The sequence below is a fragment of the Podarcis bocagei genome (genome assembly GCF_964188305.1).
Source record: "Podarcis bocagei genome assembly, chromosome: 8".
Classification (NCBI taxonomy): domain Eukaryota; kingdom Metazoa; phylum Chordata; class Lepidosauria; order Squamata; family Lacertidae; genus Podarcis; species Podarcis bocagei.
Genome location: NC_138133.1, coordinates 81,987,972 through 82,007,799, shown reverse-complemented (window position 1 = coordinate 82,007,799; position 19,828 = coordinate 81,987,972). Strand labels below are relative to the sequence as shown.

Here is a 19,828-nt window from a genome sequence, read left to right as displayed (position 1 = left end):
GTGTGAAAACGGAGAGATGCCTATCATGCAGAAATGAACAGTTAGGCAAACGTGAAAATGAGATAAACTGTCATGTGAATGCAGCCCTGTCACATTTCATTACTTTGTGATAGCAGACATGTTTGCTGCATTTATGCCAGTACTGGCTCTGTAGGGAACAGGTCACATGCCAAAGGGAAATGTGAGTCTACACCACTAGGGCGGACACCCCATGGACATGCCCTGAGAAGCATGATCTGTGTTTCAGAGTTATGCTTCTCCCTTTCACAATCCTTGTAGGGAAAACCACAATACAGCAGCCAGATATTCCTCCATGGAGTGCAGGCCAGCTCTGAATCCCAGTGAGCTCTATGGTATTGGAGCACACAAGAGTGGTCTTAGGTTCCATTGGTTTAAATGTGATTTCAATGCATCCAGAATCTCCATCATTTATGATCAGTGTCCAGGGCAAGCATATATTGTGCAAAAGGAGTGCAGTGCAATATTTTGGAAGACCGAACAATCTATTAACAATATTTAGGAGAGATAACTCCAGTGAGACACGGCTTGGTACCCTTGACAAACTGAAGTAGAGCTCCTCCTACTTTTCTGCTCCTCCTAATATTACAAAACCCGGCACACAGCAAAGGATGTATCCTAATCCATCGGAGATCAGCAAAAAAATTGGCACTCTGTTTGAGTGGCACTGAAATTTCACATCACCGGTAAAATAGCCAGCTTGGTATATCCAGGGACCCTCATGCGTCTGTTTCCTCATCTGTAAAATGGGGTTAATTATACCTTGCCACGGAAGACTACGTGAGGCTCAGTTTGTCCACATCTGCCAAGCATTTTGAAATCAGTGGAAAGTCCATTGATATGTTTCCCCCCTTTTACTACCTGTGTATGTTGTGGGGCACATTCGCAGGACCATTGGTAGGAAGAGAACGGTACTCATTTACCGTCTTGCAGAGGAGTAAGGCTCGCTTCAGACGCTGGATGGACTGGTGAGGCAATGCATTTGGTGCGATGAGGGCAGATGCTCTTGCACTGCATACATCATGTAACATGCAGAGCGAGCATCTTTTTTTTTGCAGAACCTCATGTGCATTGCGGCTGTATGCACTCCCTCCCCACACTTTTTAAGGGAATAAGTCATGTGAATCAAGTCATTCTACACAACAGGCCTTTACACGGAACACCTTTAGGAACATAGAATGCTTCCTTATTACTAGGGCTATCTAACTCAGTACTGACAACTCTGACCGGCAGCTGCTCTCCAGGATCTCTCCTGCTACCTAATTCCTTTAACTGGAAATGGCCAGGATTTTCAACCTCTGCAGGAAGAACGTGTGCTCTGCCACTGAGCTGTGGTCCATCCCTTATTTCCGTAAATGGGTGAAGGACATAGAACCATAGAACTGTAGAATTGTAGAGTTGGAAGGGACCCTGTGGATCATATAGTTCAAACCCCTGCAGTGCAGGAATATGGCAGGCCCATGCCAGCTCCTCTGACGATGTCATCATCCATGCTGTAAAAATCTGAAGCAAGCCTAGATCATGAGGTCACCTGAGCATCACTGTCGGCAGGCAACCTCTTTTGCAGGACTCACGGCAGGTGAACCATTTGTGAATGTGATGCCTTTTCCACCAGTTCTCATTGGAAAACTTCTCCTATGGACCATAATAATTGCAAGCGGGGGGGGGGGGGATGCAGATACCATTTGGTGAGGATTGATCATGTCAGGAATTCTGGAAATTAAGGTTGGCAATATGCTACCATTACCATCGTGACAACAACTCGGACTCGGCCGATTCTATATACTGGTGCTGTCTTTCACAAGTGATACGAAGGTGGAAGTGGTGTGTTTGCTGAATTTATGGTCACATGGGAAACCACCATTTTAAATGATCATGCTCAGAAATGTCATCCATTTCCTTTCAGCTACCTGAATTCCTTTTCACCATGGTGGGTTTTAACAGGGCATTTCTTTGTCCCATCTTGGCCATAGAGAAGCTTAGCATGCCAGATCTCTTTTTTTTTGGGGGGGGGGAGCACACGACATCTCTCACACTACAAAAGAGCAGTAGTTGAATTTCCGAAGAGTGCAAAGCAATTAACGATTGATCATGTGGAACAGGGGCTGGCACAGCCCATTGTGAAGGAAATGGGCTGTCCAAATCTGACAAGTGTTTCTTATTAATGCACCTAGCAAGTTTTCAAAACAGGGTGTCTGTTGTGGGTTGCCATATTTCAAAAAGTGAAAATCCAGATGCAAAAGTTGTTGAGCTATTTGGGAGGTGGGGGCAAAGCCATGGCAGCCCTAGTCTGTCGCTATGTGCCAATTCCCATCCGATCACTTTATTGTGTGTGAAAAATATGGCATCTCTACATGGCCTTAGATTAACCTTGCAAGCAGCACTGAGACCATGTGGGAGAGAATGCAAAAAAGAAAAACTTTATCAAAAGTACATTATATCCCTTGCAGGTTGGCAGAAAGGCTGATTCTATCCATGGTTGTCCTTGTTGTGGTTGCGGTAATATTTTCCTTACATATCCCACTAAGTTTAGCAAGATTATTATCCTGTTTTCATCCAGGAGTTGTGGCTGATTCAATCTGTTTTCTGTCCATGGTGACTTAAAAAAATCAACAACGGAGCAAATCGTTTTTAACGGGTCAACTGAGAGCAGGTTTTGCATTGTTAGGCTGCTGCTGCTAAGAAGCTGCTTTGAATTGCTTCAGGTGACTGGCTGAGAAAATAGCTCAAGGGATTCAGCAACTGAACAAGTGCAATCAGGCTTAAAGAAAACGAAAACAAAAAATGAGCTTTTTTTTTAAAAAAAATGGTGGCCCATCAGCTAAATAGCACTGCCACTTTGGAAACCAGGTGTATCTGCAAGAGCAGCATTAACTCATAGAATTGTAGAGATGGAAAGAACCTCAAGGGTCCTTTAGTCCAACTCCCTGCAATGCAGGAATCTCAGCTAAAGCATCCTGGACAGATGGCCAGCCAACCTCTTCTTAAAAACCTCCACAGAAGGAGAGCCCACAACCTCCAAGGGAGACTGTTCCACTGTCAAACAGCTCTTTCAGTCAAAAAGTTCTTCCTGATGTTTAGTCGGAATCTCCTTTCTTGCAACTTGAAGCCATTGGTTCGAGTCCTTTCCTCCAGAGCGGGAGAAAACAAGCTTGCTCCATCTTCCATGTGACGGCCCTTGAGATATTTGAAGATGGCTGACGTATCTCCTCTCAGTGTCCTCTTTTCCAGGCTGAACATGCCCAGCTCCTTCAACCGTTCTTCATCAGGCTTGGCTTCCAGACCCTTGACCATCTTGGTTGCCCTCCTCTGTTCCAGCTTGACAATATCCTTAAAATTGTGGCACCCAGAACTGGACACAGTATTCCACTCATGTTTCTCACAGGCATCTGGTTGGCAACTGAGAGAACAGATTGCTGGACTAGATAGGCCCAATCCAGAAGGCTCAATTTATGGTTTTTTATGTTCTTTGCATCAAAATGAATGGTGTGGATTTAATTATGTAATTATGTGAAACTCCATCACAGTGGACAGTTACATTCAGTAAGATGAATAACATCAGAATTTGAACTGCAGTGGAATGAAAACATTGCTGTAGTTGACAGACATGGGTCAAACAAATATTGATGTTTTCTTACATTCCTAAACATTTTTTAATAATAAATTTTATTGTTTTCAAAAAATTTACATATATACTTCAATACATAATAGATTTATCTTCTTTTGACTCCCCACCCCATTTTCCATGGTGTTTTTATCCCACCCCCTGCTTTCTTTTTTCTATACCATAACATCAATATTGTATTCTTTAATTCCTTCTGTTGCCCATAATTCAAATCCTGCTCACGAGTTCATCATAGTGCAATATTTCCTTAAGTAGTCCAAAAAGGGCTTCCATTCTTCCACGGACTTGTCCCATTGATTTCAAAGCTTAGTCTAGGTTTCGTCCATTGTATTTTATAATTTGTTTGTTTGTGTGTTCATTGTTAGATCTACAGATTTGGACTGGGCGAATTTTAAAGGCAATGTGGCAAAATTGTTCCAACATTCTCTAGTTTGTTTACCTGACCACAGCGCCCCCCCCCCAAGTTAGCTTCTTAGTTCTTATTTAGGTAAAATTCAGGGAAGTCTCTAGCACTGATCTCAAAGGAGTTTTTAAAAAATGTGTGTTATGGCAGGACCATTTGTGTAGCAGGTCCAAGTTACCCATAGGATAGCGATCTAGCCAGTGCCGGCTCTGCCATTAGGCCGACTGAGGCCGCTGGCAGATAAACAGCTCTGCCATCGGCTGAAACAGTGTCCTGAATTACGTGAGATCGTGCAAGTGTGCAAGATCTCATGCAATTTCAGTGAGATCTCATCCAAATCGGGTGGGATCTCACCTGAAATTTGTGCTGATTCCAGCACTGCTTCTTTGCCAGTAGCTGAGGTGGCAGGATGGATGGAGAAGTGGTGCCAGGAGCTGTGAGGCAGTTGCAAGGCATCAATTCCTGCTTCACCTTGATGGGCAAAATGGGACACACCTCCCTGGATCTGACCCATGCTCACTTCTAAGGGATGGGAGTCGTCATCATCAGATTTGACAGAGCTTATTTTTGAGTCAACGTGCTTAGGATTCGGCTGGGCTGCTAAGCAAATGCTACATTATAAACTCCACCTTCTTGCAGGTAGGGCTGTAAAGTACATCAAACTCATTGGGACCTGCCTCTAAGGAAATCCTCCAGCTTTTTCTGCTGAAGGCAGAAAGTGGTGGTGTTGGGTAATGTGTTTCTTTCAGCCTCAGTGACTCTGGTTGTCGTTTTCTTTTAAATCTCCCCTCCCCATTGAAAACAATGGTAGAAAATGACCAGCACCAGCTGGTGGCTAATTGGGCTTGAAGTTCTCAGGGTTTTTTTGGGGGGATCCAGTAGATCCAAGGCCACATCTGTCCCAGAAGGTCCTATATACTGCTGGCCGAAACCCCGTTGGCCTTTGGATTTATGCCTGCATAATTCTCTAAACATATTTGGGGTCTCTGCCCACCAACCTGCTAGTGACACCTCTCTGTCTCATCCTGGCCAGATTAGGATTGCGTTGTAAGGTTACTGTCCAAGGCAGTGTTCTTCAGCCTTGGCTCCCCAGACTACAACTCCCATGTTTCATTGCTGTTTGGCTAAGTTGGCTGAGGATGATGGGAGCTGGAGTGCATGCCGTCTGGTGGGTACCACGTTTGGGAAGGCTGGTCTAGGGATAGACAACTGGTGGTCTGGAAGTTTGATCCAAGGACTCCAGATTCTTTCTCTCCATAGACAGCCAAAGGACTCTGTCACAGGGCACTTCTTGATGCTGCTGCTGCAATTATTATATTGATAAAACACACAAAGCCAGTAGGCACTGTACAACGAGGGTGGCTAGCTCTTTAGGCTACAAGGGCTGCATTCAACCTTCTCCTGCATGCCATTGATGGAAGGAGCATCTCTTAGGTCTGCAGAGATCAGCTAAGGAATGGCATATCATTGCCCCCTCTTGCCGAATGATGAATCCGATGACTGGGGAGGGGCCATTTTGTATGCCCATCAAGGTGCCCACCTCAGCACTAAGTCTTGGCTGTTTTTATCTCCTTTCCCCTGCTGCTGTTGTCAAAATCAGTGAGATCTTGGGCAGCCAAAAATAAAAATAAAACCTTCTTGCAGGATCGGGGGCGGGGGCAGATCAGGTTGCCAAACTGGGGGTGTTAACTAGCCTCTCCAGCTGTACCGTAAATATAAATATTGAAATAAATAAGGACAGCCCTCTTCTTAACAAGCAAAGTTTACAATCAAAATGTGTTGACATATACGGTCATACCTTGGTTTTTGAACAGCTTAGTTCACAAACAACTTGGAACCCAAACACAGCAAACCTGGAAGTACCGTATTTTTCGCTCTACAAGACGCACCCGACCATAAGACGCACCTAGTTTCTAGAGGAGGAAAACAAGAAAAAAAATATTCTGAATCAAATGTTGTTGAAGTGGCTTTGCGCGGCTATCGCTGAAGCCAGAACAGCAAGAGGGATTGCTGCGCAGCTCTCCCTCTTGCTGTTCTGGCTTCAGCGATAGCTGTGCAGCCTGCTTTCGCTCCATAAGATGCACACACATTTCCCTTTACTTTTAGGAAGGAAAAAGTGTGCCTTATAGAGCAAAAAACACGGTAGGTGTTCCGGTTTGCAAACTTTGCCTCAGAAGCTGAACGTCCAGCATGGCTTCCACAGCTTCCGACTGGCTGCAGGACACTCCTGCGGCGAATCGGAAGCCTCGGCTTGGTTTCCGAACATTTTGGAAGTCGAACGGACTTCCGGAACGCATTCTGTTTGAAAACCAAGGCACAACTGTACATTGGTGGTGTGCATGTGTGTGTCAAAGAAGGCTTTGCTTCTATCTAGACTGCCATGGAGATAAGCCACAGCGCCAGCTTGTGATAGGACTAGAACCAATATTTGCTGCCCCTTCAGACATTGCTTGATTCAAAATACAAACGCCTGTGAAAAATGAATTGCTGATTGGGTACTCCAAACGAGGCTCTGGCCACCTCTGGACTATGCATTTGAAGCACTAGTGTACCACTCCAAGGGATCTTGAGAGTTTGCAAAGAGTGACAATTCCCAGAGTGTCTGAACAATCAATCCCTCTGGCCAGCGAACTCTGTGAGCTGTAGCTCTGTGAAGGGAACAGGGAGTCTCCTAACATCTCTCAGCACCCCTAACAAACTAGAGTTCCCAGGGGATGCCGTGATAGTTTAAAGTGGTATGATGATGCTTTAAATGTTCTGTTGGAGATGGAGCCCCTCTTTTTTTAAAAAAGCACTTTGTAAACCCACCTCACCCATGCACCAACGTGCCGCCCAGTTATATGATCAATTGCGTTTTGTTTTCTAGCTTAGAGCCTCTTGTTCTTCTAACTTGTAATTGTGCCTTGCTCATTCAGATAATTTCTCCACGCTACAACAGATGCTCTTCAGATCCGGGCTGACAAGGGAAACACAACTTTTATACAAGTGGCCTTCAGAGCTCTTTCTAATATCATTTAATGTAATTTTTAAACGGTTATGTGTAATTTATATTCCAGCACTGTCCAACATTTGAACAACTTTAATATGTTGATTTCAATGTGTTATATATACATATATATATATAAATATATATATATATATTATGCAAATAATACTTCTTACCTGTTTTTTTAATTTATGTTCTGTCTTTAAAACGAAAATATACAACCTGCACCACTTATTAATAAATGAATTGAAATTTCAATTACTGGTCGTGTGCGAAGAATTCATTTCAAAATGCGTTCTGACTAGAGCGGCGAGCTGCCTTGGTCAGAAAATGAAAGAGGCCATTTACGGTGTCGCATTTGCATCTTCCAAAAGCCTTGAAAAGTTTTCTAAGTACAGTGGTACCTCTGGTTAAGAACGAAATTCATTCTGGAGGTCCATTCTTAACCTGAAACTGTTCTTAACCACTTTAGCCAATGGGGCCTCCCGCTGCCACTGTGCTGCCGCCACACGATTTCTGTTCTCATCCTGAAGCAAAGTTCTTAAACTGAGGTACTATTTCTGGGTTAGCGGAGTCTGTAACCTGAAGTGTCTGCAACCTGAAGCGTCTGTAATCCGAGGTACCACTGTATTTAAGAGAACATGCAAAGCCTTGAAAAAATTTCTTTAAGTGCTTTCTTTAAGTGGCTCAAGACATTTCGGCACCCAAGGTGAACCACACAATATCCACCCCACCAAGGAAGAAGCAGTGAGTGAAGATCTAGGAACAAGGGTGCAAGGAGACTAGCGATGCCCCCTATTCGCCAATAAGCCACTGTAAAGGCATCATAGAGCTGCAGAGTTGGAAGGGACTCAAAGGTCATCCACACCAACCCCCTGAAATGCAGGAATTCTTTTGCCCAACCTGGGGCTCAAACCCACAACCCTGAGATTAAGAGTCTTGTGCTGTACTGAATGAGTTATCCCTCACTTGGCGGGGTGGGGACTTTCCGAGGGTAAGAGCTGTTTGGCAATGGAACGGTCTTCCCCGGGAAGTGGTGGAATTTCCTTCGTTGGAAGTTTTGAGGCAGAGGTTGGATGCATGAATACTTTAGTTGAGATTCCTGCATTTCAGGGAGGTGAACTAGATGATTTACAGAGTACCTTTCAACTCTACAATTCTATGGTTCTAAGAAATGTGAGCTTAGTATTTGTAATGAGCAGGAAAGGGAACTTAAAGGAGTTAATGTTGGAGGCAGAACTGCAGGGGGGTTGGTGAACAGACCAAGTGAGGTGAAGCATCTAGTACAGTGGTACCTCGGGTTAAGAACTTAATTCATTCTGGAGGTCTGTTCTTAACCTGAAACTGTTCTTAACCCGAGGTAGCACTTTAGTTAATGGGGTCTCCTGCTGCTGCACCACCACTGTGCGATTTCTGTTCTCATCCTGAAGCAAAGTTCTTAACCCGAGGAGTCTGTAACCTGAAGTGTCTGTAACCTGAAGCATCTGTAACCTGAGGTACCACTGTACTGTATACTCATTCTCTCTCTCTCTCTCTCTCTCTCTCTCTCTCTCTCTCTCTCTCTCAGAGGATTTAGCTTTTATCAAGCCTAATTTCTGCAGTGGTGGTCTCCTTGAATATTGTAGCTGAAGATGGAGGATTACAGTCATACCTCGGGTTGAAGTAGCTTCGGGATGAATATTTTCAGGTTATGCTCCATGGTGACCCGGAAGTAATGGAGTGTGTTACTTCTGGGTTTCGCTGCTCGCACATGTGCAGACGCTCAAAATGACATCACGTGCGGGACTTCCGGGTTGGCGCGATCGGGAAATGGCGGATTCCCTCCGAGCTCCGGAGGGAATCGGCTCAGCGGTGGATGGGTCTTTGCCGTGCCGGCGACACGGGGACCCTTAAAAACCGCAGGCGCGGAAGCCTGCGGACTGAAGACTCGGCGGGTGCCTTAAGCGCCCCCCCTGATTCGCAATGAGCCTTTTTAAAGGCTACGGAGGGGATACAGGGGACGGCGTGGCACTGAGAGTCGACCGCTACCGCCGCTGAGCGAAGCCGCGAGCCATAACTGGAGAGCGCTGACTTCCTTCCTTGAAATTCGGACTGAAAAAAGAACCCGTGAGTAATTTGGAACTGAACTTTAAAACTTTTACCTTTTGAATTTGAGACGACCGGGGGGTGTGCTAAAAGGAAGTCCCCCCCCCTTGCAGACGATCCAGAGCAACGAAATAAGAACTAAGCTGGAGTGCCTACCCTGTAAAGGGTGAGTTTTAAAAAGACAGTAACTTCCAAGATTTAGAAAGGTAAATTTGAGCAGGAGAGTGGAGTGTTGGAAGAGTCTTTGTTTTGTGGTAAACAACCCTCCCTCCCGGGCCCGGGAGCGACCTGCTTTGGAGCCTGTATAGAGGAGCAGAATTTGACAGCTGTCAAAAGCTGTCAAATGGACTATTAATAGTGAAAAAAATTGCTGTTTAAGACCTCTCCGGATTAAAAGGAGTTACAATTGAACTAAAATTTTGAGAAACAAAGAAACAATAATAGGACAGAGGATTGTTGGAGAAAAGGTTACTCAGTAACCAGATTCCCTCTAGGGGGAATTCTGTGGAATTACAATGGCTGTGGGTGGAAAGATACTGAGAGAAATCGAAAGAATGTTCTCACTGGTGGGAACCCTACAGGAGCAGACTACAGCTATGAGTAAACAATTGACGACCTTGGATTTGGAAACAAGTAGTTCTGCTGAAAGTAATGAGGGCCTGAGTGAGAAAGAACCCACAGCTGAATTTGAAACAATAAACAAAGAAGAGGAGAAGACAAAACAAGAAAGAGAACAAGTTATCTGGGAAAGTACTAACCAGAAGCCGACATCTGGAGAACACAAGCAAGGAGACTATTGGATTAAATCCACTCTAAGCCTACGAAAGATACAGAAGATGAAAGTGGAGGCCCTGGGACTTTATGGAATTCAGGAGCTCGAAATAAAGAAGTACAATTGGGGCCTCCACATAGACTTTGATTTTGACTATCAGCAAGACTTAGGCCTTGTGGAAATTCCTCAGCAGTTGCCTTTAAATATGGGAAGAGACTATGGACTGATTGGATTGATTGTTAAGGAAATCTTTCGAGACTCGATGACAGACAAAAAGGACTACCAACAAAACCGGCGGAGAGGGACTAAAAGAGAATTGAGAGCCTCGGATATCCGGAATCCAGGCTAAAAACTGTTAATTTGGACATGTCCCGGGAAAGGACGCAAAGCGGGGAGGGGAGGGAGGGAAGTATCAAATTTAAACAACACTCAAGACCAGGGGGTTTAGTATTAAGAAAATTATGTAAGAAAAAATGAGAAATCGAGGGAAGAGAATTGGGGTCCAACTTAGGGAAAATTTATTTTTGTTTTTTTATAAAAGGACTAATATTAAGATGGAAGAAATGCCAACTTGCTGACATAAGTTTGGGAATAGGGATGCAGGGGAGGGGGTGGGGGGAAGTCAAGGACTAGGGTTAGAAAATAAGATTTTCGGGAACTATTCTTTTTCGTTGTTTTTTATGTTTGTGTTGGTGTGTTGTTTGTGTTTATATAAAATGTGAAAACCCAATAAAAATATTTAAAAAAAAAAAAACAAAATGACATCACGTGCATGCACAGAAGTGGCAAAACGTGGCCCACGCAGGCGCAGGCACACAGTCACATGTTACGTTCACTCCAGGATGCAAGCGGGGCTCCGGAACAGATCCCGTTCGCATCCAGAGGTACCACTGTACTCCTTCCTTCTCCAAATGCCTGCATTCACTAATGTGAATTTTTCAGGGAATGTAGCATCACACACACACACACACACAGAGAGAGAGAGAGAGAGAGAGAGAGAGAGAGAGAGAGAGAGACTATTTGATAATGTAACAATCGCCTTGCTAGATAAGACCTACAGTCTGTCTGCAGCAGACACATACCTCTCTGAATCTCTAAGTAGGGCATGATGCAGAAAACATTTTTCTGTGGTTTGTCCGCAAGGGGTTTACTGCCCCGAGAGATGGAGGCTCTACGCCTTCTTTTTTTGCTTCTTTCCTTAGCAATTGGTCAAAAGATTCCTGCTGGGAAGTTAAACTATAGCCCTGAGAAAGTTCCTTGCATAATTCATCTGAGCTGTGCTTTCACAGAAAATGTATTATTGCCCCAAATAAAGCTTTTTGTATGCTGGTCGGAGCAGAACAATACAGTGATTTAGCTGAGCATCGCCTTGCAGGGAGGCACATCTGAAATTGCACTGCCCCAAGATGAAATGGCCGTGTGATGTATGTCCTGCTGAAAGTCAAATTATCTCCGCATCCAAACATCAAACGGTTTGGATGGTGGCCCAGGGAACACCTTTATCTCTCAGTTAGAGAGTCTTGTGATAGATCATTCTCCCAGGCCCTTTCATTCCAGCATGATTGATGAAATATTAAGCAGCGGTCAATGGCAACAAAACCTCCAGCAGGGGAGGAAGCAGAAATCTGAGGAATTAATTTCTTCAAGTACCTTCATTGAGCCTACACTCTAGAACTGAGGCAGTCAATGTGATGCCCTCCAGATTTTGTTGGACTACAACTCCCATAATCCCTGACCTTTGACCATGTTGGGTGGGTCTGATGGGAGTTGGCACCCAGTAACATCTGAAGCTACTGTGTGACCGACCCCTGGACTGAACCCAAAGAGATAAACAGCAGAAATGCACTTCACGTCTGTGTCAGGAGCTTGGCCTACACATGAGTAGGACCCTGGTAGAGACACATGCCCGGCTGGCATGTTCTCTCCCTCCTGGTCAATCGTTTTGGAGCTTCAAAAGCTTTCTTCAGCCCAAACATCACAGCGACCGATGCCAACCGACACCGGCACACTTGGGGATCCGCAGATTTTGCGCATCAAGCGTAACAGACCTCAGCAACTCAGCATTTTGTTGCTAATATGTAAATAAACACACACGGAGCACTGCAACATGGCTCCCTCTCTCTCTAGCATAACACAGCAAAGAGAAAAAGAATGTAGGACAATAGTCCCACTTCATGGATCACAGTAACACAAACACCCTGTCCACGCCACTTCCCACTCTGTGGAGTCAAAACATATACCGTCATGTGATAGACAACAATCCCATGACTGCAATGATGGAGCAGGAATTCTAACAGTCTGGTGGATCTTCAGATCTGGTAAAACCAAGCCCTTCACATTGGGCAGAATTAAGCACATAACTGGCTGGATTCAAGCCTGTGCAGCCGAATATACACCAGAGCCAAAGCAGTCCTCTGTTTGCATAAGATAATGCTGTACCCACCAATGCTGTACCATCTGTCTTCCTGGGATCAGCCTCCTGTAGGCAGATCTCCCCTATCATGTGTAGTCTGACAGTTAAAAGAGACAGTGTAGCATAATGGTTAGAGTGTTGGGCTAGGACCTGGGAGACCAGGTTTCAAATCCCTGCTCAGCCATGAAGCTCACTGGGTGACCAGTCACCATCTTTTTGGATAAAAAAATTCCTTCCAGTAGCACCTTAAAGACCAACTAAGTTAGTTCTTGGTATGAACTTTCGTGTGCATGCACACATCAGATACAGATGTGCTACTGGAAGGAATTTTTTTTATTTTGACTATGGCAGACCAACACGGCTACCCATCTTTTTGGAGAGCCAGTGTGGTGTAGTGGTTAAGAGCAGTAGTCACGTAATCTGGGGAACCGGGTTCGCATCTCTGCTCCTCCACATGCAGCTGCTGGGTGACCTTGGGCTAGTCACACTTCTCTGAAGTCTCTCAGCCGCACTCACCTGACAGAGTGTTTGTTGGGGAGGAAGGGAAAGGAGATTGTTAGCCGCTTTGAGACTCCTGAAGGGGAGTGAAAGGCGGGATATCAAATCCAAACTCTTCTTCTTCTTCTTCTTCTTTTAGCCTAGCCTACCTCACAGGGTTGTGGGGAGGATTCATAGCTGTCAACATTTCCCTTTTTTTAAGGGAAATTCCCTTATTCCGAATAGGATACCTCGCAAGAAAAGGGAAAAGTTGACAGCTATGAATGGGAGGAGGAGAAGCAGGCACACCACTTTGAGATCCTTGGAAGATAAAGGTAGTATATAAATGTAATTAACAAAAATAACATACAGAGAGGCATGTAGGCAAAAAGATTCCTGCATTGCAGGGGGCTGGGCTAGACGACCGTCGTGGCCGCTTCCGACTCTGCAATTATATGCTTCTGCGATTCAGTTGGTGCAATGTTTCAGAAGCTGCAAATGAGGTGGGTCTGCCAATACCCGCTTAACTGAGTCAAATTCCCCTCCTGATTACACACCTGGTAGTATACGATGTGAATAATAATAATAATAATAATAATAATAATAATAATAATAATAATGGTTTATTACATACCCCGCCCATCTGGCTGGGTTTCCCAAGCCACTCGGGACGGCTCCCAACAGAATATTAAAAACACCATAAAACATCAAACATTAAAAACTTCCCTAAACAGGGTTGCCTTCAGATGTCTTCTAAAAATCAGATAGTTGTTCATTTCCTTGACATTGGATGGGAGGGCTTTCCCCAGGGCGGGCACCACTACCGAAAAGGCCCTCTGCCTGGTTCCCTGTAACCTCACTTTTTGCAGTGAGGGAACCGCCAGAAAGCCCTCGGAGCTGGACCTCCGTGACCGGGCTGAATGATGGGGGTGGAGACGCTCATTCAGGTATACTGGGCTGAGGCCATTTAGGGCTTTAAAGGTCAGCACCAACACTTTGAATTGTGCTCGGAAATGTACTGCAAGCCAATGTAGGTCTTTCAGGACCAGTGTTATGTGGTCTCGGCAGCCACTCCCTGTCATCAGTCTAGCTGCCATATCCTGGATTAATTGCAGTTTCCGAGTCATCTTCAAAGGTAGCCTCACATAGAGCACATTGCAGTAGTTCATGCGAGAGATAACTAGAGCATGCACCACTCTGGGGAGACAGTCTGCGGGCAGGTAGGGTCTCAGCCTGCGTATCAGAGGGAGCTGGTAGACAGCTGCCCTGCACACAGAATTGACCTGAGCATCCATGGACAGCTGTGAGTCCAAAATGATCCCCAGGCTGTGCACCTGGTCCTTCAGGGACACAGTTACCCCATTCAGGACCAGGAAGTCCTCCACACCTGCCCGCCCCCAGTACTTCTGTTTTGTCAGGATTCAGAATTAATGCAAAGCACTAACACAGAGGGAGTCATTTTCTGCAGTCAACCTCTCTTTGTTCCAGAAGGGATGTTCCTTTATGACACTAAGAGGGCCTGTCTCTTTAAATGTTGGAGAAACAATCCTCTCAATTCTACTTTTCAGGGAAAGTAATTACTGCCAAAAGTGGCTTCACATCGCACCTTGCTATGTCATCCCACTAAGGGATTCACTCCAGTTCGTGCCACAAGCACTTTTTGCTTGCCTTTCACTTCCTCCATCCCATGGAGACTGACATTTCTCTTTTTCCACCGGCTTATCTTTTAAAAACAAGGTTATCGAGCCTGTCCATTCGCAGCCTAGTCACCTTTCATCAAAAGGAGTGAGATAACCTTTTGGCTGAGTACTCTTCAGGGCTTTATCAACACCATCCACAGAAGCCAGGTGAGTTGAAACTAAAAGATACATAGATATGGTGAGAGAGAGAGAGAGAGAGAGACCCTGGATAGTTTCAGCATAAATATAGCCCTTTTTGAAAAGCTTTAAAACAACAACAACACAAAACCCTCCTCTAATAATGGACCAGACAGAATGCTAAACGTTAACAAGCTAGCTTTAAGTATAGGATTAGCGATCAAGAAAATAATTTCTTTTCTAATTTGCGGTATTTCTAATTTGCAGTATATATATAAATATTTGAAGTCAGCTTCAGATCTGAGACAGCGGCCTTTTGCCGCTTGGAAATGAGCTGAAACAGGAAGAGTCACAAAACAAGAGATCTCTCTGTGTTCTTTGCATTTGCAGTAATTCCTTGTGTATTGCTACTGATAAAAGCAGGGGGAACACCTGATACCTGATTTGACATTACTGGCAACACACAAAAAGGAGAACATTATAAGTTACTTGTCGTGCTAAATGGTGCACGTGAACCGTGGCTAGTGTTTTTGTTAACTCGGGTCGGAGCAATGAAAAGGCACTTAATCCTGATTAAATGGTCTGACTATGGATGATCAAACAGGTTATAAATTGATATATTTGGAACGAAGCTATCTTTTCCCTGCTGAAGCTAATGGCCCAGTCCCCTTCATGAACCTTAAATGTGTTAGAAAATAAATGTTTTGTTGAGTTCAGGCTTGGCATCAAAATAATAGCGTGTCATAGAAATGCTACACATATTAGCAAAACAAAATGGAAAACGTTCTTTAATGTTCTATTAGTATGTTATCTAATAATGATTTTTTAAAGCTGAATGAAATTGTGGGTGTGGGGCTGGACTTCAAAAGTCATCATTAACAGCGTCTCTCCTTAGATGCTCAGCAGTAGAAACTGCTACAGAAGAGGTTTTAAAATATTCGTGATGAACTTACTGAACAGTTTCAAAATGCAAGGGATTGTATTTGGCCAAATGTTGCCGAGTTATTTTATGTATTTATTCGCTTGCTCGTTAGAGAGTCTTGCATCCTGCCCCACCTGTGATCTGGAGCTCAGGACAGCTAAAAATTAATAGATGGATAATTATACAAAACGCCGCTTTCAGTTAAACTGCAAAGTCATAACAGCAACAATTGATCAGCAAATAGTATCAGTAAAACTACATCTAAAAATAGCTTGCCCTATTGTGCAAACAGCTGGCCAGAATGAAAATATCTTCAGTAGGGTTAGGCAGGGACAAAATCAGTCTTTAATCTGGATGGGAGATCACTGGGACTTCTATGTATGTAGAATAATAATAATAATAACAATAATGAATTTAACATGCTTTCTAATAAATAACAAAAATGGGTTTTATCCAATGTTAGTGAAAACAGAGTAGACCTTAGTCCAGAGCTTTCCAAACTGTTCATGTTAGGGACATGCTTTTTAGACATGCATCATTCTGCGATGCAGTCATTCAGTTTCATTAGCAAACCAGAGGTTAAACTAACCCCTTTTCCAGCCCCAGGAGTAGCGCAGGGAGCATTCGCACGACACACCTACACACTGCAGCCAACACACTAACGTGTCATGACACAGTTTGAAAAGCTCTGCCGTAGGCATTTCCATTCATTTCAGTGGGACTCCATCTAGCCCAACCCCCTGCAATGCAGGAATATGTAACTGTCCCATGTAGGGATCGAACCTGTAACCTTGACCTTATCAGCACCATGCTCTAAGCAAATGGGCTATCCAGGCTTTGCAAAGCTACCAAGCAGAAGAATTTGTTTTGAGGCTGTGAAGGTCTTGTGTGAGTGTCTGGAGGAGGTTGGAGGATGGGTGGCAGCTAACGGATTGAGGTTGAATCCTGACAAGACAGAAGTACTGTTCTTGGGGGGACAGGAGACGGGCTGGTGTGGAGGACTCCCTGGTCCTGAATGGGGTAACTGTGCCCCTGAAGGACCAGATGTGCAGCCTGGGAGTCATTTTGGACTCACAGCTGTCCATGGAGGTGCAGGTTAATTCTGTGTCCAGGGCAGCTGTCTACCAGCTCCATCTGGTACGCAGACTGAGACCCTACCTGCCCACAGACTGCGGGCAGCTAGACTGGAACACCCTCACAGCAGATGTCAAGGAAATCAACAACTATTTTACTTTTAAAAGACAACTGAAGGCGGCCCTGTTTAGGGAAGTTTTTAATGTCTGATGCTATATTGTTTTTAATATTCAGTTGGAAGCCGCGCAGAGTGGCTGAGGAAACCCAGCCAGATGGGCGGGGTATAAATAAAAAATTATTATTATTATTAGAACTGGGATGAGCTCGCAGCCCTTCTACACAATAGGTAAAGGTAAAGGGACCCCAGACCATTAGGTCCAGTCGTGACCGACTCTGGGGTTGCGGCGTTCATCTCGCTTTATTGGCCAAGGGAGCTGGCGTACAGCTTCTGGGTCATGTGGCCAGCATGACTAAGCCGCTTCTGGCGAACCAGAAACACTGTTTACCTTCCTGCCGGAGCGGTACCTATTTATCTACTTGCACTTTGGTGTGCTTTTGAACTGCTAGGTTGGCAGGAGCAGGGACCAAGCAATGGTAGCTCACCCTGTCACAGGGATTCGAACCGCCGACCTTCTGATCGGCAAGTCCTAGGCTCTGTGGTTTAACCTGCAGCACCACTCGTGTCCATTCTACACAATAGTCCATTCTTAATTATCCCCCACGATTTTTGTACTAGAATGGGGGATGAGTTTTCTGTCATCCTTGCCGATCTACTGCAAATCTTTCCCTTCTGCCCACTCCTGCTCTAGGGATCTTGGGTGGGGCAGGAGAAAAGCCATGAGAAAAGACAATTCACACACCAACAAAACATTCAAAAGCTATGCCACCAAAGCAAAAAATTGTGACAATGAAACTGGGAATTGTCCCTGAAAAAAATAAGGGCTGATGGAGCACCTGGGAATAACTTGAGAAGCAGTAATGAATCTCATGGGAACTGGTATCTTGTCACGGAATACAATCACCCACAAACTCCATTTGAATAATCTTAATATATTCAAAGAGCTCCTTTCTCTTTTCCTTCTGTGTTGCTCTGTACAGCTCCCCACCAGTTTGAACGTACAATCAGAACTCTTGAATCCTGGTTGGAAAATTGCTTGGACATATGAGAAACGTTTCCTTTTATCCGTGACCATGTGTTGAACCAAACTGGTAATGACGGCCGGATGGCTGACAGACCGGTTCATTCTTCCATGCAATATTAATAGACATCAAAGGCATTTGTCTTCCTTTTATCCTTCGTCCATTCCAAAATGTTGTAATAATGCAGAGGCTCAGGTAATTGTCCGCCCAAACAGAGAGGCTATTTTGCAGATACGACACAAAACCATCCCAATGCGGGGTTTCTAATTTGGCCCAGCCATGTGATTTTCTGACACCATTTTGGCCTCCTGGAAAAGTCAAGAGCAGCTCAGCCATTGGGTGGGGCTTTTTAGTTTAGCGGGGGGGGGGGCCTTCATGAAGAGAACTTCTAATTTACCATATGAAATGTGGGCCAGCAGCATTGCGGGGGTTCATGGTGCCCGGGGCAGGAGCCTATCGTTCCTCTCCACGAATGTTGTTTCCTCTGATGTCAGGAGATTAGCACTGGGCCAGGGGCTTTGAGAGCCAGTGTGGTGCAGTGGTTAAGAGCGGTGGACTTATAATCTGGTGAACCGGGTTCGCGTCTCCGCTCCTCCACATGCAGCTGCTGGGTGACCTTGGGCTAGTCACACTTCTCTGAAGTCTCTCAGCCCCACTCACCTCACAGAGTGTTTGTTGTGGGGGAGGAAGGGAAAGGAGAATGTTAGCCGCTTTGAGACTCCTTTGGGTAGTGATAAAGCGGGATATCAAATCCAAACACCTCTTCTTCTTTTTCTTCTCTTGCTTTGTGCCCCCTCAAAAAGGCATTTCCCCAAAAGATACCTTTGGCACAATTTTAATGCCATCATTATGATATCGACTGAAAATATTTAATAAGCCAATGTGATGGTTAGATATTGATGAGAAATACTTAATGAGCCAACATCTCAGCAAAGTATAATTAATGCATTAATCATTTTATGGCATTCTAGCAATGAGGAAAGTTCATCATCATCATCATAATTTTATTGGTATGCCACCTTTCCATAGTTAAAACAATGTCCAAGGCGGCTTACAACATGACAAGATTTCCACAATTACCAACGTAACAAAAGTCATAAACAATAAATAAAGCACATCAAAATGCACACAACCAAATGGATAGCAATTTCCACATAAATCATAAAATCTAAAACTGAAAAAATGCACCATTAATATCAATAACAATTTAAAATGACATAGATAAAAAATAAAAACAATTTTGAAAAGGAGCCATCTTTGTCAAGCAGCAGCAGCAGCAGCAGTCCTTTCTGGAGCCCTCGAGGCCCCACCTCAGGCCAGGTGGAGAGAGGCAGGGCATGGCATTATAACCTTTGATTTTGTTTGAAGTTTATACTTGTAACTTAAAAAATAATCCAATAATAATAATAATAATAATAATAATAATAATAATAATAATAATAATAATATTTTAAGTCAATGACAGCCAAGTAGACTAAATGGGATCCTCCTAATTGAGGGGTCCTGGTTGCGCCCGGGCACTCAGGGCACACCAAGGGTTAATTTAGATGGAGGGGTGCAACCCAAGCCCTAGCCATAGCCCTGGGATCATGCCAGGCTGTCTGGGCCAATCGCCTGGGGGTGGCGTGATCCCAGGGGCTGTTAAGAACGGCAGTGCGACTTAATTGGGGGCACTTGCTTCGCGCTGCCGAACACCCTCCCTCCCTATTGATTAGGCAGTGCTGCTCTGGCCTTGCTTTGGACTGGGTCACCTGTTTTGGAACAGGGGCTGGGTAGGAATTTTTTCCATTTGGCAGACTGGCTATAGCCACTTGGTTTTCGCCTACCCCCTCAACAATTGTCACAACTTGTAAGGTAGCAGTTAGGCATTCGCTCATTGAAATGTGGGGGAGGGGAGGTGCGGCCATCACCAGCCCCTCCAGGAACAGGGTATTCCAGTAAAGGAATCTGGGGGTCCTGGATCTTGTCCGAAGTCCGCTTGAGGGGCTAGGGCCATGCCAGGACCACAAGAACCCTGGGGTGAGCTTCGGTTGGTCTTCATCGATGTTGCTCCCTCGTGTGGTCTACCCTTTTAGACTACCAATCAGAAAGGTGGA

The 19,828-nt window shown here is 44.7% G+C and overlaps 1 protein-coding gene across 1 annotated transcript in view; it reads left to right on the top strand.

Moving 5' to 3' along the window:
* The first annotated feature begins 14,485 nt into the window (after nt 1-14,485).
* Nucleotides 14,486-19,828, top strand: part of HHLA1 (HHLA1 neighbor of OC90) — a 56,281-nt gene continuing 50,938 nt past the window's right edge. Inside the window, exon 1 of the mRNA XM_081204719.1 lies at nt 14,486-14,626. The gene's annotated coding sequence lies outside the window, so the exon portion shown is untranslated. The remainder of the gene's footprint in view (nt 14,627-19,828) is intronic.